This window comes from Callithrix jacchus, chromosome 4 (assembly GCF_049354715.1).
Source record: "Callithrix jacchus isolate 240 chromosome 4, calJac240_pri, whole genome shotgun sequence".
Classification (NCBI taxonomy): domain Eukaryota; kingdom Metazoa; phylum Chordata; class Mammalia; order Primates; family Cebidae; genus Callithrix; species Callithrix jacchus.
Window position 1 is genome coordinate 171467846 of NC_133505.1, and position 17982 is coordinate 171485827.

Genomic DNA, 17982 nt, shown 5'->3' on the forward strand with positions numbered 1-17982 from the left:
TGTATCTTTTCTCAAATAATTTTCAAGATTTAACTTTCCAACGTGTTTGATACAGCAAATATATATTCTCAGAGGCTATGTAGTTGAAGGCTGTGGAAAAAGATAAATCACTGAAAGTCACATAATTTGAATGTGTTCCCAGAATAATGTTTACTTTCTCTCCACTTCTGCAGGGTCCTCCCCCAGACTGGCTGGGACTGAGAAAAAGCCTTAGACTGCCAAAACAATGCTCCCTTAGTTACACAAAGAGGAGTTCTGATGTGATCTGTCTAGTGAGTTCTTTCAAATTTTTAGCCAGGGACCCTCGGACTCCTCAGTTTCTATCTGTAGGCAATGCAAATTATTTCAGTTAAATAAGGGAACAATGATTTTTGTGCTGATTTAATGTTTGTTTGGCCCATTTATTGGTATAAAGCTGCATTTTATGTCAATTTTCTATGTTGCATCTTCTGTGCATAGCAATGCTTGATGCATACTAGACCGTCAATGAGTTAATGGGGCTCTCTACAAGCCTTTAGACTACATGGAGTATTAACTTCAGAAGTAAGCATTGATGTCTGTCTATAATAATTAATTTTCCTCTTGAATTTATTCACAGCTGCAGATTAATGCCATAAATGTACCAGGGTAAAAAATATATAAATGTTAAAAAGATGCTGTGTAGATTAATTTGTTCTTATCAGCCATCTATGCCCCGGATGAAGCAAGAGCTGTAAGAGTTTGTGTTAAGATTTCTGTGAAATGCTACCATCATACAGTTATACTGGCAAGACCAAAAGTGAGGAAGAGAGTTATGCAGAAATAGACATGTTAAATGATCATAATGTCACTGCATATGAGACAACACTCACAAATAATAATGAAGTGTTTCATAGTCATTAGAGAGCTGTGAATAAAAGTGTTTAAGTCTCTATACATGGATTAAATGACACTGAAATAATTCTCTTTTTTATTTTTATTTTTGAGACAGAGTCTCACTCTGTCACCCAGGCTGGAGTGCAATGGCGTGATCTCAGCTCACTGCAACCTCCACTTCCCGGATTCAAGCAATTCTCCTGCCTCAGCCTCACGAGTAGCTGGGATTACAGGCACACACCACAGTAGAGACAGGATTTCACCATGTTGTTCAGGCTGGTCTCAAACTCCTGACCTCGTGATCCACCCGTCTCAACCTCCCAAAGTGCTGGAATTACAGGCATGAGCCACCACGCCCGGCCAATGATTCTTAAACTTCTATGTCATAGGTAGCTCTTTGCATGAAGTTTAACTCTTCAAAAGTTAACAACAGAAAGTTAGATTATCTAACTTTGTGAAGAGAGAAATCAATAGGTCATTTAAATAGAATCCAAACTAAAGCATGTTAAAGATCACCCTATGGGATGGAGTTCTGAGAAAACCCATCAAGATAGCAGATTCTTAAACTCTTTCCATGCCTAATTTTGATAATTGCAAACTATTGCTGAGTGACGACACTAGGGTAGTGATGAGGAGTTTACTCCTGGTGGGATCAACACCGTTATACTTTGCTCCACGCACACACAATCCTGAAAATGGAACATGGAAGAGTCTGAGGTTGACAACTTGCAAACCCATTGTTCAAATGAAAATTGTGTGCAATATGAATAGAGGATGAGGAATTATCATTCCTGTATACCAGTGGTACTTTTATTATATCTCAGGAAGCCTTGAAGTTCCATACATGTAAACATTTCATGACGGTATGACAAAGGTGAGGTTACAGGTACAATTTTACTTCTCTTGACTTTGTCCAGAGGTGCTCCAAAATGTTTAATTGATTATAAACTTAGTCTAATTTACGATGTTCTGCATATTTGTCTAACATCTTTAGTACTGTATACATTAAGTTTAAATACGTATTCTCTAGCGCCCTGCTCCAAAGCTTAAAACAACATCTGCATTAACTTTCAGCATCCGGAAATCGCGGTGCCAAAACACTTGTGCAGGCTGAGGACACATAAGCCTTTGGTTTCGTTCATCACTGGTAGTCACGTGAAGGCTCTCGAGGAATAAAAATTATTCTGCATCACGCTTTATCATAATTCTATGTTTATTAACCAAATAAAGTGAGAAACAGTGGCATTAGACACAAGGGCTGCAGAACAAAAATCATCAGTAACAAGACCTGAGACTCAGGAAGTCACCTGGCACTACAGAGATGCTCTCCATGAGGGGTTTCCACTGGACTCGTCAGATGCGTAAAATGAGTACCAGTACCCAGCTCAGTGAGGCCTTGTTGAAATAGGGCATCACATCCTAAGAAGCAAAACCAAATAGGGTCTTTAAATCACAATCTCAGAAAATACGACCCAGTATAGAGCCCCACTTCTCAAATGTTAACTTGCCCAGCTGTCGTGAGACCTTGTTCTGATGTAATAGGCCTGGAGTGAGCTTGGAGGCTGAGATTTCTGCATTTCTGCTACTTCCTGGGTGACGCTGAGGATAGCAAGCCAGGGCCCACACTTTGAGTAGCCAGGCTGTGCAAAGCTAGGCAGCTGTGCCAGAAGTCAGCTTGCTCTGGTTAGCAGCTCTAAAAGGGTAAGTTGGTCTTTTAAAGGAAAGCCTTCACACTGATTGTTAAATCAACAAGCATAGCTATAAACTAGGATGGCCCTTTCCAACAACTTAATTACAATTCAGTGGCAACATTCAGTCACCTCCACCATTCTCCTAAAAACCCGAATTTTTATGGTCATTACCATCAGCACCTTTGAATACGAGAGCATTGATATGTAAGTGAGTCCAGATTATAAAATCCAATTTATTTCAACTTTAAGGGAATGAGCGTCAGGTGATGAGACCGCCATGCATTCAGCAGAGAATTCTGAGATAATCCTGCAGAAATGCAAGTATATCTTATGTGGATAAATCAGTTGTGGATGCAGCCATTTCATTTGGAGAAACAACATCTTTTTTGGAGACACTGGTAGTCATCTTTTGTCACTGGTAGTCACATGAAGGCTTCGGAAGAAGCATTCTTCTGCATCATACTGTATCATAGTATGAGAAACAATCGTCTTTTGGTGCTGTTACCAAGAGTGTGGAAGGTACTGCCCTCTTCTGAAGCTTGGACATAAAAAGGCATGTATATATGATGAATAAAGGTAGGAAAATGTCACCCATAGAGAAGAATGGAATGCCAGGTTCTCTCTGCAATGGAGCAATGCTTGATTTCAAGCAAATTAGCCGACAAAGTCCATGCCCTTAAGAAGTTGATAATCTAAGATCAAAACCGGTACAGTCCTGCTTTCGCCATCCAAAGGAATAAAGAGTTTAAATTCTTTGCCACAGAGAACATTGATGACACAGCTTAGAGGACTTTGCAGAAAGTAAAGCAAGATTAAACTGTCTTATGAAGAGATCAGTAAGTATAGTTGTGTTACCTTCTCTTCCCAGTCAACAAATCGTTGCTCCCTTTAGTCTTCATCACTGATTCTGACCAGCGAAACTGGAATACCTTGGCCGCAAATACTCTGTATCGACAGAGGGAAAACCAGTCGAGCTTTTGTCATGTTAGGTGTTCCTATGAAAGATATCTGGAACTTATCACATTCTATTGCTTTAAAGATTACCTGTGGTGAAAATATCAGACAACATGTGCAGCTCGTAAACCATCGACTCAAATGGCAGGAAACTCTGTAATGCACCCCTGCAGCTCCACTCCAAATGGCATAGTGTAAGGGGGTTGGAGGTGGCAGCTACAGGTCCCTTCAGCATCAAGACTTCTGGTGCATTCCTTGAAAACAAAACCAGGTTAGGGAAGTAGGTAGGCTAAGACAGGCATGGCATCATAAGCATGATTATTTGAACACTCACTAATCAGACCCTATTATAAAGAACAAAGTTATTTCTAAGCTCCAGTAGGTTTAAACAATATTGATTATGAAACAAACTTACAGTAAAGGAGAGAACACACTGTGCTTAGCTTCATATGCAGGTTTTGCCCTACATATACTTTTTTAAAAGAAAATTCTCACACAGAGGAATGTGTGATGATCGTTTCTCTGTATAAACCAGTATTTGTCCCCCCTGGAAACTGGCATCTATAAGAAGCAGGAAATTATTCATTAGAAATGTAAAAGAGAATGGCTTAAGGAAAAGAAATTGAATGGATCACATCTGGGAAAGGAAGTTTCTCTTATCTCTCCTTGCCCAGCCTGTCCAGGCATTATTAGCCAATTACGTCTCTTAGATTTCTCCCCCGACTCTCATAAAAGACTCCTGGTTTAAATTCAAACATTTAATTTAATATGTCTCTGTATATTTATTTCAATATTAAAAGGCTTTGGGCTTAAAGTACAAATAATATTTATATAATACCTTATATCCAAGTGTCTAATACCTTTTACATGTCAAATAAATGTGACATGGAGTACTATTAGTGTGAAAAGCTGTACTTTCCTTCTCCTTAAACTCGGGATGATTACCATGATTACTTCTACTGAACCAGGATGGACATAACACTTCACTGAATACCTGGGGTAACTTGAATTTTTAATCTCCCCTTTGAGAAAAATGACATTACAATATGATGAGATGGGACATCATGGAGAGACTCTTTTCTTCACAAACTGTACAGTACATCTCACCCTGTTGACAATGAAATTCCCAGCCTGGGTGTTAAATACACTGCTTCGTGTTTTCGACACATTCTTACAAAGTTTTTGATACTTGACTATCAACTTACGACATTCCGTGTTACCATATTCCCACATGCTTTCTTCTCTGTTTAATCACTAATTTCTGATGACTGTGCTCCTACCATTCCATTGCTCTTACTATGTTTAACTGACTCTTGTACACCTGTCTTGCTTTTGATTCCTTGCTTTTCTTGACCTCGACTTTCATCACTTGCAGAGGTCGGACTCTCAGAGCTCCAGGACTCCTAATTCTCTATACCCGATTTGGGCACCCACCCCACATCGTCCTTATTTTCTACATCAGAGTTTGTAAGTTCACATTTATCCATTGTGCTGACAAAAACAGAAGCTTGGAATACATGTATCAGCAAGAAAATAACATGATAAAGAATTTGTCATTAAAAGTAATAGAATGGCAAAGTAAAGATAATATAGGAATCATAAGAAATGGAAGCAGGAAAGACACTGCTTAGTTCTTTTCCACTCTAAGTTCACTCGACATGATTTCCAAATCTGAGTCACTATTTTAACTCAGGATGGTGAATAAAGATTTCCTTTATACACAGAAGACAATGACGATGCTAGAGAGATTTGCCTCAAATTAGTTCAGTCACTGCAATCATATGAAGCCAAAACAATGGATTTCCTGAATGTTAAACTAGCATCAAGCATTCATTAGTGTAATTTGCTGGGCTGCATTTAGATAAAGCTTAGTAGATCTTTATGATTGTCTCCAATGCACAGAGTGCGGCAGGATACAATTATTCTCTCTACCAAGAGAATATGTTACTGTCATGTCAAATTACTAACCTTCTGCAGGGGATGAACTTCTCTAGGAAGCTTGAAAAGCATTTCTGCTTCTATATGGCACTGAATTTTTATCATAAAAAGATAAGGGAAGGTTTTTTATCTTCTTTCAGAAAAGTCTATTACAGTACTCAATGCTATGATTAGAGAGATGGTGACTTAAATCTCTTGAATATCAAAAGAGAGGAAGACAGCCTTTGGCCATAATCACTGCTTAGGTGCTTTGGTTAAACAGGAAACTCAGAAGGATTCCTCTCATTGTAGCTCTTGGGTTAGGAAAGGAATTCTTTGATCTTATGTACCTGCCTCAGACTTCTTGGTATATTACGGACATTTTTACCTCACTATGTAAACCAGACGGGAGGTTTTCAGAGATGCAGAAAGATAACTCTTTCTTTCTGTGGAATGTTAGAGGAACTTTATATTTCATATGCAGGAAGGAGTCTGGCTAATAATCTAATTCCTGTGTGTCCATCAATGTCTTATGCACTTTTTCCTGACTGTATATTACCCAATGTGTTGTATCTCCTGATTAAAATAATGTGAACACTTCTATTTAACAATAATAGCTTCAGTTGATTTCTTCAATGTTGGTTACATTGTACTCTGTAACTTTAAAAAAACAAATTCTGCCCCACCATTTATAAATAAACTGAAAATGTGAAGACCATTCAAAGCAGTATGAAAGAGAAAAGAATTAAAGTTAATATGGGAGTCCTGCAAATAGGTTTTCTCTTCTTTAAATAGAAAGATCTACAATAGGTTAATTGTACATGTCACAAACATCCTTTCGGAAAATCTATCCTAAAAAAAATACTACCTGTATTAGCCTGTTCTTACATGGCTAACAAAGACTTACCCAAGACTGGGTATTTTATAAAGGAAAGAGGTTTAATAGACTCACAGGTCAGCATGGCGGGGGAGGCCTCACAACCATGGCAGAAGGTGAAGGGAGAGCAAAGGCACATTTTACATGGTGGCAGGCAAGAGAGTGTGTTCAGGGGAACTGCCCTTTATAAAACCATCAGCTCTTGTGAGACTTATTCACTATCAGGAGAACAGCACAGGAAAGCCTGCCCCCGTGATCTAGTTACCTCCCACCAGCTCTTTCCTGGGATATATGTGGATTATGGGAGCCACAATTCAAGATGAGATTTGGGTATGGACACAGCCAAACTGTATCACTACCCAATATAAGAAACAGTGTTTTGAATGCAACAATGCAGTCAATTAATAGATAGGACAATTTAGAGATTAACCTGCTGATTTAAACTTATTTTAAAAGATATGTTTAAATCACCAGTCAAGATGCATGAAAATGACATACAAATAGCAAGCACTCAGTGGGAAGCACAAGTCATCTGTATTGCCAATGCCCCACAACTCAGTGGGCAAGCGCAAGTCATCTGTATTGTCAGTGCCCCACAACTTACTCCAGCAGCAGAAACCCAATGAAATGTTAGTGTAACTTTTAATGCATGAGTTAATTAATTAGCAATCACTTATATTTTGATTGAAATAGGCAAACTATTTATCCTGTAACTGGGGAGAAATTTCCTAGTTATCTAACTTAGACTTCAGTAAGTTATCCAAGTGAAACTGAAGAGAGCTTGAAAAAGCTGTTAAGCTGTTAGTGCATATGTTCTCAGAATCACAGCTACAGATGGCTCCACTGCTATTTCAGTTGGTGAGGAGACCACTATCAAAGAAGACATTACAGCCTCAAGGCTCTATTCAGTTTCAGGCTTTGTTTATTTGTTTTTACTTGTTATTGTTTTTCCAACAAAAAAAATTAATCCATTTACACCATATCAATGAAAATGTACAGAAAAGCAATAGTAAGAAAATGAAAGTCACACACAGCACTACCACTGAGATTCCCTCTCAGCAATTTATTATAATCTGCCAAGTTATTTTTCTGTTTTTTCATTTTTATTCAGAAAGAGATCATTCAGCACTCAGTGTTTTAAAATATGCCTTTTATATGGCAAAAATGCACCTTATAAAATATTACACTTCAACGTAATTTGAACTAACTACATAATATTCCATGGGTAAGTGTGTTGTTATTTTATTTTATTTTATATTTTATTTTATTTTATTTTATTTTGAGACAGAGTCTTGCTCTGTGCCCGGGCTGGAGTGCAGTTGTGGAATCTCAACTCACTGCAACCTCCGCCTCCCAGGTTCAACCGATTCTCCTGCCTCAGCCTTCCAAGTAGCTGGGATTACAGGCACCCGCCACCATACCTGGCTAACTTTTTGTATTTTTAGTAGAGACAGGGTTTCACTGTGTTGGCCAGGCTGGTCTTGGATGCCTGATCTTGTGATTCACCTGCCTCGGCCTTCCAAAGTGCTGGGATTACAGGGTGTTGTTATTTTTAAAAATTTATTTTGATGGACCTAAGATTATCTCGATTTTCTGACAAACTTATAAGACCAAAACCCTGAAGATATCTTTACCTTTTTAGGCTGCCTTTACATAGAGTTGCTTGGTCCATAATTTTAATAAGTATTACCAAGTCATTTCACAGCAAGTTTGCATCAGCTAGGATTAGAGGTTCATAACATTGCATTTTTCACCTTACTGTCATTGATAACGTATATTATCATTCATTCTTATCATTCTCAATTTAACTAATCATTTACATTGTGCTGAACAGGAATGATTTTGTATGTTCATCAGTCTATCTCCTCTACAGGGAAATTACCATTTGTAGTCTTTAGTCATTATTTCAACTGATATATATTAATTTTCTTATTTTATTTGTAAAGGTGTTTAAATTTTAAAGATATTAATATATGCTTGTCTTATATATAAAAATTATTTTTATATTTTAAATTTTCCACCCCAGTCTATTATGACAAATCATGTGCCCAACAAACAGTAATACATTCTCTTAGCCTTAGGATATTATCAGCTTTGAATCATTGAGACTCGTGTTATTTATAGTGTTTACAATATAATTTGAGAAAACTGAGATCCTATTACAAAATGCAAGGTGCCCTTTTTAGGAGCTATGAAAATAGGTTCAGGAGAATTGCCTGAACGCAGGAGGTGGAGGTTGCGGTGAGCTGAGATCGCACCATTGCACTCTAACCTGGGTAACAAGAGCGAAACTCCATCTCAAAAAAAAAAAAAAAAAAGAAAATAGGTATTTTGTAGTAAGAAAGACCAATAAATTCCTACACATTCCTTTGTTCATTCTCTCAAAGTATTGAATCACTAGTATGTGCCAGGTGCCACATTAAACAATAGAGGTATTTGAAGTACTTTCTCTGCTATTTTGGAGTTGACAAACTGCCAAATTAGTTTTTACTATATGCTTATGAATTGCACAAGTATCAACCATCTAGCAAATAAATATACGTGAAATCAAAAAATGTATTAAATTCTATCAAGGTTCACCACGAATGCTACTGATGAGATGTATACCACATAAATATGTCTCAGACTTACTTCTTTACTCTTTCATATGGTTGTACCATAATGTTTTGTTTCTGAGTTTCTGCCAATTATACATCAGGAGCCAAGAAACATTTCACAGAATCGCATAATATGGCTTGAGATAAAGACTTCATTGGAGAAAAAGAAAATCCACTATACCGAAAGACAGCCCCCGTTTCTCCCATCATCTCACAGGGGGCAAGCTAGTGTCCAGTTTGGAAGGGCTCTGGAAGGGCAAGTCCGCATGGTGATCTACCCTCCTGTGCAACGAGCATAATGAGGCAAAGCTGCCAATGGGAGAATGCATGGGCTACCTGGCACCCCAAGAAGTCTTGGTGGAAGTGCCAATGCTTTAGAAGAGTTATCTAGGAACCCTAACAGCTCAGCAGCTAGGGAACATAGAGTCTGTGGAAAGGACCATCTACAGTATTGGGGGAAAAATCCTGTCACTTCCCTACCACTACAGGAAGGAGGAACTCTCAGTCCTAGTTAGTTCATTGCCCATAAAACCCAGAATGAGGTATTTTTTGGACATTCTTGCTCATGGCACCACACCTATTATGACATATTATTATAGACAAGTTCTCATTAAAGGTCATGGTGGCAGGTTATATTTTCCATGAAGACTTCAAAGGGTCTGCTATTAATGCCTTCCTATACCGTGACTTAAACACCCCTACCACCAAGTGCACCCTGAGTGGGGTTTGTGGCAACTGTGGAAGTGACACTGTATGAGTTTTGAGGCTATGCAATGGACATGCTTTCCCAGATTCACCTGTGACACTTGTTCTTGGAAGCCATTCACCATGCGATGAGGAGCAGAGAGGCTATAGGAAGCATTTATGCATAGGTACACACTGAACTGCCCGACGACGCCCATTACCAACCTGCAGACATGTGAGTGAAATTCAAAGTGACCTCAGCCCAGCTCTACAAGAGAGACACTGAGCAAGAATCATCTGTTAGAGTCTAGCCACAGTACAAAATCATGAGTTAATAATAAAATGATTGTTGCTTTTTAAAGCCACTCTCTTACGGAAGCATTTACTATGCACCAATAGACAACCAGAACATATATTTTTCTGGACGTTAACCAAATGTTAAGTGAAATTATCTTTCATGTAACAATTCTACACTTCTTTCTAGTTCCAATAAATATATTCTATGGTCCTAAGATAAATTCAGAGGGATGATAAATGTTTCCTTCTCAATAGCTATTGATTTTATTGAAACTAGAGGATGCCAAGGAAAGTGCATGACCAACAACTGTATCAATTGTCAGAATCAATACATATTGATCAAGAGAAAAACCAATGGAAGGAAGAAAATACAATCTTCTGTAATTGCTAAACGCATTAAGATATTTCACGTTTGAAGTGAATTTTAAGATTTAACTATAATGGGCTTTTATGTGAGGCCAAGATGGACTCACAGAGACCAGATTTTACCCCTTGCCTGAAACAAGCTAAACAGACAGACAGACCAACCAAATACGTGAAACAATTACCTTAAAGAGACATCATGGCCGGGCGCGGTGGCTCAAGCCTGTAATCCCAGCACTTTGGGAGGCTGAGGCGGGTGGATCACAAGGTCAAGAGATCGAGACCATCCTGGTCAACATGGTAAAACCCCGTCTCTACTAAAATATAAAAAATTAGCTGGGCATGGTGGTGTGTGCCTGTAATCCCAGCTACTCAGGAGGCTGAGGCAAGAGAATTGCCTGAACCCAGGAGGCGGAGGTTGCAATGAGCCGAGATCACTCCATTGCACTCCAGCCTGGGTAACAAGAGTGAAACACCGTCTCAAAAAAAAAAAAAAAGAGAGACATCATGCCATTAAAGACAGTGATCCCTGATATAACGGAAACAACTGAGGTTAGCCCTATAACCACCACAGCTTTTTGCCTTCAAAAGTTTTCAGGGAACAGCACAGAGAAGAGGAAATTAGGCAAAATGTTGTGGTTCTGTGACTTGAGGTGACAGAGAAAAAGCTTTGGGCAGACCAAGCTGACTAGAATTCACAGGACTGCATGCTGGAGATGAGAGACCTGGAGAGAGAGACAGAGAGAGTGAGATTAATGGAGAGAGAGCTGGATCTTTGCAGAGGGTTCCTCTCAAGTTTTTAGCAGAGTACTGATCAGTGCATTTGTGTGACCAAAAGCATCTGATGCTGAGAAAGGACCATTTAAAAAGATTAAAATGAACAGGGAAACTGTTAAACCAGACAGAGACAACAATACACAATGTACAGAGAGGAGTAAAGTTAATAGAAGATTCTCATGGGAAACAGTGCAAGTGAGAATGGAGCAATGTATTTAAAGTATTGAAAGAAAAAAGTCTGTCAACCTAGAACTCTATAGAGAGAAAAAAAAAATGAAAAACAGTGAAAAGCAAGACCTATTCAGACATACTGCAAACACTAAAATAAGCCAGTAATAAGCCAAATAAGGCAATACCATGGAATTACAAAACACACTCCATTACTCCAAAAGAAACAAGAAAAGAGAGAACAGTAACAAAAACAAACAGGATAGATTATAAATAATTATGATGATATAATTGCATAAATCAGTAGTCACATTGAAATATAAATGTTCTAAATATTTCAGTTGAAAAGGATTGCCAAACTGGATTTAAAAAGCAAGACCAAACTGTGTGTTGCCTACAAGAAATTTACTTTAAAAATACAGAAAAATTAGTTAAAAGGAAGAGCATGGGAGAAGGTATAATCATGCTAACCCTAGTCAAAAAGAGATCTGATAGACTGTATTGACACCAAACAGGGATTTAAAATTAAAGTACATTACCAGGAATAAGGAAGATATGTCTATAAACATAATGCAGTAAATTACTCAAAAGACCTCACAATCCTAAATATCTATGCATCAAATAGAAGAATATATTCTATTTGAACTATTCAAGAACAATAAAGTGGAGGGAATTCTTTCCAATCCCTTTGGTAGGGCCAGAAACCAGAAACTTGATACCAAAGCCAGAAAAACAGGCATTACCAGATAAGAAAATTGTAGTCTAATATCCCCCATAAACGTAAATGCTAAAATCCTTAAGAAAATTTAGCTAATTGGTCCAACAATATATAAAAAGAAAATACATTATGGCTAAATGTGGCTCACTATAGCAATGAAAACATGGTTTACTCTTCAGAAATCTATCAATGTAATTCAATATATTTAAAAAATTTAAAAACTAAAAATAAACATGATCATTTCAATAAATGCATAAAAGTATCTAACAAAAATTCAACATCCATTTTTGGAAAAGGCTCTCAGCAAAGCAGAAAAAGCATAAAAGAAAACTTTCTCAAACGGATTGGGTCATTTACGAAAAAACTTGAAAGTATCATTACAGTTAATGGTGAAAGACTAATTGATTTACCCCTAATATCAGAATTAGACAAGAATATTTTCTTTCAGAACTTCTACTTAGCATTATACGGAGATCCTAGAGAGTGCAATCAGGCAAGAAAAAGAAATAAAGGTCATCTCCTTAGAAAAGTAGAAGTAAAACTATCTTAGATTGTAGATTACAAGATCATCCATAAAAGAAATCTGATAGACTATAAAAGAAGATATTACACTAGATCTAATAAGTGAGTTTACCAAGTTTCAGTGTATAAAATTACTATCAAAATCTATTGTATTTCTATATGCAGCTGACATTTAAGCAACACGGATATGGACTCTGCAGGTTCATTTATATCCCGAATATCTTTTCAGTTAGACTCGGATCCAGAATACAGTATTCACAGGGTGGGAAACCCAGTAGGTGAAAGGCTGATTTTTTGTATCCATGGCTTCCAAAGGGCTGACTGTAGGACTTGAGAGTACATGGATTTTGGTATTGGGGAGCAACCTGGAACCAATCTCCTGCTTATACCAGGAAACAACTGTACTTGTAACAAACAAATGGAAATTGAAATAAATAAAATTCCATGTACAATAGCATTAAAAAATGCTAAGCAATGAATTTGACAAAGATACAAAAGGTCCAAACACTGAAAACGACAAAACATTGCTGAGAGAAATTTAAGTCCTAAATAAAATATTTCACATACGTAGTTTGGATGACTCAATAAGGTTAAGATGTCAGTTCTACCCAAAAATGATCAACAAGATTAATGTAATTTTGACTAAAATTCCAGCAGGACTTTTTATCAACACTGAAAAAATACAAAGAAAGCAGCTACGAGGGAAGTTCGTATGCAAAGGCAGCCTTCCCTGCAATCTTAAAGAACGGAGCTTCAGTGCTTGAACCTCATTTTCTTTGTGGAAAATAGTCATAAATGTAAGGGAATATGCACATCTTAGTTACAAAAAGTTAGACATTATGTAGATTGTAGTAATAAATGTGGCAACATTATTGAGGAAAATAGTTTGTAAAGCCAGCATTTGGGGGAAAATAGAAGAGAGAAAATGCAGGAGGTATTTTTAGAAAGCTAGAATGAAGAAGAAACACACAAAATGTCTGCACACGAAAGAGGGAACATATAAATAATCCAATGATTGCCCATAATTTTGGGTTTTGGTACAAAGTGTTTTCCTTCTATTCTCTCTCTAATCTTCAGAAAGAATCAGATAAACTGCATCACATTTTCTGCGGGCAGAATACTGGCATTCCCCTGCCTGGTTTTACGGTCAGAGCTTACTTATCACGATCTCAGCCACGTGCCAGTCATGTTGTAGGTTAAAACGAAATGAATAAAAGAAGTATTTCAAAGAGACGAGGGCAAGAAAGCATTTTAAAGGAGGGTAAGATACTGTCCTCCTTCACATGACTCTCTGCTGGTTTTCAAAACCACTGCTGTTTTTTTTTTTTTACTTCCTTTTCAATATCATGATCAAGATCTAATTCATAACACTGACTTTCCATACACACTCTACTATGTCACTTTTTGCATTCCTTTATCGGTGTTTATTTTAATCTGCCGCAGCTAATGTGGTCCTCAAGTATTTTCAACCCTTAATGAGCAACAAGATTACCAAGTGACAAGATTATTCAATTGAATTAAAAAAGAATATTTGGCGGTAGATGTGATCAAAAGGCTTATATAACTTTATCACCGTTTAAATGACGTTCTCGAAACAGCAATGAGTAGACCTGTTTGTGTTGTGAGAATCCTAGAAAATCAAAGAAGGGAGCTACTGAAGTGGGAAGGGTCAGCAAAAGTGTGGCAAGTAATTCAGGTTGCCCAGATCTTTGTTTTCTAACTAAAAAAGAAAAGAAGGACCCTAGGCCGGGCGCGGTGGCTCAAGCCTGTAATCCCAGCACTTTGGGAGGCCGAGGCGGGTGGATCACGAGGTCAAGAGATCGAGACCATCCTGGTAAACATGGTGAAACCCCGTCTCTACTAAAAATATAAAAAATTAGCTGGGCATGGTGGTGCATGCCTGTAAATCCAGCTACTCAGGAGGCTGAGGCAGGAGAATTGCCTGAACCCAGGAGGCGGAGGTTGTGGTGAGCCGAGATCGCGCCATTGCACTCCAGCCTGGTTAACAAGAGCAAGACTCTGTCTAAAAAAAAAGAAGGACTCTAGAGATTTCAGGGCAAACGTGACAATTAGTGGTAGCAACACCTTTAGGGATATACTGCCTAAAATCTCCGCTTTTGAAGCCCAGGTCTCTCTCCTCCTAACAAAAGTGTGCTCTGCAGCCCCTCCCCTGACCGCCATAGGCAGACCCTCGGATGCTTATTCTGAATCAAACCACATGGCAGTACACAATGTGAATATGGCTTTCAGCTGAGGACCCGGAGCCCAGGACTTCTGCAGGAAGAAAGTAAACAAAAGCAAAACCAAACCTGTGTCAAATAGGTAGATGCAAGGTAAAGAGATGGCTGTCTCCCCTCCCTTGTCTCCAAAGAAGCATTTTCTTTTCTTTTCCTTTCCAGTTTTGATCATTAGGTTAATCTACTGGAAAATTAATATGTGTTCTATATTTCAAGTATAGAAAAATGACCTTTTTTAGTTGTTCACAGCTGCAACACTGAGAAGCTGAAATTAATATTGTTGCTAAATGTGGCCACGAGATGGAAAAATGCCAGTGCTTCTATATAAGGGCACAAAGCCTCCTCTCAGAAAAAAGCGTGGCAGCTGCTCAATCCATTTCCCTAAAGGACAAGTGAATTTTAAAGTGACTCCCCGCAATCTAAGCACCTAAACACTTGCTGTGAATCACCATTTTCCTCAATACGTGTCTGTAAACTTTGGGTGTAGACAAACTGCTCCATACTCACTATGCTACCTGAGAGTTGAATTTCCAGCCAAGACTCGACCTGACTTGAGGAGAAAAACCATACCACACTAGACGCCTGCACAAAATAACACATAGGACTCCGCAGGCTAGACCACACCTGCGAACTTGCACACCTGGGATTACGCACACCTGGGACCACAATATCATATGCTGCGTCATTGGTACCACATAGCATACCCGGGAACCCGATCACTTGGGAATCTGAAGACCTAGGAACCGGAAGCCATATCACAACTGGGAACTTACACACCTGGAAACATGCACAGCTGAGCCCCTCTACACCTGAAAATCCGAGCACCATAGGACATCTGGGAACATACACACACACCAAAGTCCTGAGAACCTGCTCAGCATCACACACATGGACACTACGACATGCTGTGGCACACCTCTGAATTTGCTCATCATAGCACACCTAGAGGCTGACCCTTCCCGGTTACTCCAGAAACCTTGCTAACAATGATGAACTGAGGAGCCTGCGTTTACTAACTTCATCACGGAGGATTAGGTTTAGCCAGAAAAGTAGACAGCTGGCCACAAGTTTAGGTACATACATTTCTCTGCAATGGAGGGCATACAGCAGGAGAAGGCACGCTGTGAAATATCTTCTGTATTTCCTGAAAAAGAGCAGAATAATTCCTCAGGCATCAACCCAGGAGAGAGTATCTAGTTCTCTCTCAGTCCTCCTTGGCAGGGCATACGCAGTACATTGTACATAGACACCCTGATTTGAAGGGGTCTGATTTCACATCAGCACTGAACTAATTTTAATCATCATCTCTCTTCCAGTTGCAATTATGCATCTTAGATTTCCTTTCTCTTTCTTACCTTCGCAGTAGCCCCCATGGCCCCCCTGCCCCCACCCTGTATGCCTTCCACCCCCATCTTCTGTCAGTGTCCACTGCACAGCAGCCATACCTCACAATGGAACAGCTCACTGCCCTGGGGAATTTCTGCAACTGCTTGATGGAAATTGCTTTGAACCTGTATAAGATCTGCATGTAGACTGCAAGGGCACGCAGGAATGGAAGAGAGTAAGATTTGGTGTGATTCTCTTGGTAAACAGCTGCCACCTCAAGCTCCCCTAGTTCCCTTCCATTATGACACTCCTTCTCCAAGACTGGATTGTGCCATGATCCAGCCACTGGAAAGAACACCTGTGACCCTGTCTGGTCTGAAGAGCCCTTCCTGCATCAGACCACTGCCAATATCTATCGATACAGATTTTCTGCACTGTCCTAGCGGTCCTTAAACATCTGACTATCTCTGCTGCATAAACCCTGCCTCTGCTTCTCCATCTTCCGCTTAATCTTCACTTCTGCCCATTCACTCCAGTAAGATCGCCCTAGCAAAATCCTCCTTTGTCCACCTCAGGCCCCAAATTCTTTCCTGTCTTAGCTGACCATCAAGCATATACTCTGCCCTTGTCTTCTCCTTGCCTCTGGACGTTCACTCTTCTCCATGACGTAATTATGCCCCAGTTATTTGACGTTACTGGCATTTGTTCTCCTTCTAATTTACATGACTCTGCTTTCTCCCCCTTAAACAGTGGAATAACTTACGGTTCTCTCTTCAGGCGCTTTCTCTTCTTTCACCTTGAAACCTCTTCTTCTTCCACGACTTCAGCTTCACATTAATGACTCACGAATCTCTCTCTTTAGTTCGGAATTCCTTCTAAGCCTTGGTCCTTGAAGCCTATTTAGGAATATCCATTCTGATTGCCTCCAGGGCTCCTGAAATCCCACGTTTCAAATGTATATTCCTAATTTCCTTTTCAACCTTGCTCGTTGTCCTTCGTTCCATAGGGCAACGACATTCACCAAGTTATTCTAATCAGAAGCCTAGAATTCATCTTAGTCCTTGCCCTTTACCCTGCTTTATGAATCCAACCATCACCTATGGCCTGATGATTCTTTTTCCTGAATATAATTCATAAAGCACTCTTACAGCCTTCTCTACCCTATTAGAGATTATGTTCCCCAAAGTTAATACTAAGGAAAACATTAGGTATAAGTGCTTTATCTTGGAGAAATCAGTAGTGGAAAAGGGAGACAGGAAAGGAAGGTAGTCAATCAGATCATCACTGTGAGTAACTGGAGGTGATTCCTGGGCGAGTCAGAAAGTCAGGAAAGCCGGAAGCCTTTGAGGAGCTGCCTCCACTGTGGTCTAGAGATCAAGCTCCTCATTTGGGCAGGAAAAGCCACTGTGACACGGCTTCTGGCCTCCTCTCTCTCCCATTACAGGGTTCCCATGCTCAGTGGGAGACTGAGGTGGGAGGATCTCTTGAGTGCAGGAGTTTGAGACAAGCCTGGGCAACATAACGAGACTCCATTTCTACATGAAAAATAAAAAATTTGATAGGCATCATGGCACATGCCTGTAGTCTCAGCTACTCAGGAGGCTGAGGCAGGAGGATCACTTGAGCCCAGAAGGTCAAGACTGCAGTTGTGCTATGATGTTATTTAATTTGGAAGCTTCTAGTGAGTTGCACATGCATGTGTGTGTGTGTGTGTGTGTATGTGTGTGTGTCTGCGTGTGTGTGTCTGCGGGCATGAGTGTGGACGTACGGAGGAAGGGCAGTTAAATGTCTGATGCAATTTGCACCATTCCTTTCCTTCCACTTTTCCGTTTTTACTCTCTGGATTGATAGCACACAGTTGGCCTAAACCCTGTGTTAAGTATTTCTGATGGTTTTGGCAGGTTTCCTGGTGAAGTACCAGATGTGCAGGTATCAGAATAGGGACTGCCAGCTTATATCCATGGAGAAAGGAGTGAGCCTATAACACACCTCTAAAATG

The 17982-nt window shown here is 39.4% G+C and overlaps 1 long non-coding RNA gene across 1 annotated transcript; it reads right to left on the reverse strand.

Moving 5' to 3' along the window:
- Nucleotides 1-1664: 1664 nt before the first annotated feature.
- LOC118152719 (uncharacterized) lies at nucleotides 1665-15944 on the reverse strand. The gene is made up of 3 exons (XR_004741448.3): nucleotides 15739-15944; nucleotides 3591-3754; nucleotides 1665-3491 (listed from the first exon to the last, which is right to left on the reverse strand). It is a non-coding gene; the product is annotated as an uncharacterized LOC118152719 (long non-coding RNA).
- Between the last annotated feature and the right edge of the window lie 2038 nt (nucleotides 15945-17982).